The sequence below is a fragment of the Aptenodytes forsteri genome, unplaced genomic scaffold (assembly GCF_000699145.1).
Source record: "Aptenodytes forsteri isolate BGI_AS27 unplaced genomic scaffold, ASM69914v1 Scaffold54, whole genome shotgun sequence".
Classification (NCBI taxonomy): domain Eukaryota; kingdom Metazoa; phylum Chordata; class Aves; order Sphenisciformes; family Spheniscidae; genus Aptenodytes; species Aptenodytes forsteri.
The window spans coordinates 12,776,202-12,776,568 of record NW_008796044.1 but is presented as its reverse complement, the minus strand read 5'-3'; the positions used below and the strand labels follow the sequence as shown (position 1 = coordinate 12,776,568).

Sequence of the window (367 nt, the reverse complement as noted above, 5' to 3'; positions counted from 1 at the left end):
CACCCCGCCGGCCCCTGGGGGGGGGGGGCACGTCCCCTACGAGGGGAAGCCGCCTCTCGCGGCAGCCCCCACCCCTGCTACGCGCGCCTCAGCCAATCACAGCCCGAACTCCGCCGACGGACAGGCGCGCAGAGCCAGTCCAGCGCAAGGCGCCGCCCCTTCCTTCATCCGCTGCGAATCACCCCGCTCCATGAAGGCACCGCTGTGCCCCCCCCTTAGCCGCGCCACCAACCAATGGCATAGCAGGCGGCGAGTGAGCGGCACGACGGCCGCCCAATCGGTGCGCGCTGGGCAACGTCCGTCCCGCTCCGTCCCACCCGGGCTGCGGGCGCGGCGCGGCCGGGCCGCCGTTACCTCGTGCGAGAGG

The 367-nt window shown here is 74.7% G+C and overlaps 1 protein-coding gene across 1 annotated transcript in view; it reads right to left on the bottom strand.

The window, feature by feature from the left end:
- DCTN4 (dynactin subunit 4) overlaps positions 1-361 on the bottom strand; it is a 12,688-nt gene extending 12,327 nt beyond the window's left edge. The window contains exon 1 of the mRNA XM_009285829.2: positions 355-361. The gene's annotated coding sequence lies outside the window, so the exon portion shown is untranslated. The remainder of the gene's footprint in view (positions 1-354) is intronic.
- Positions 362-367: the final 6 nt, after the last annotated feature.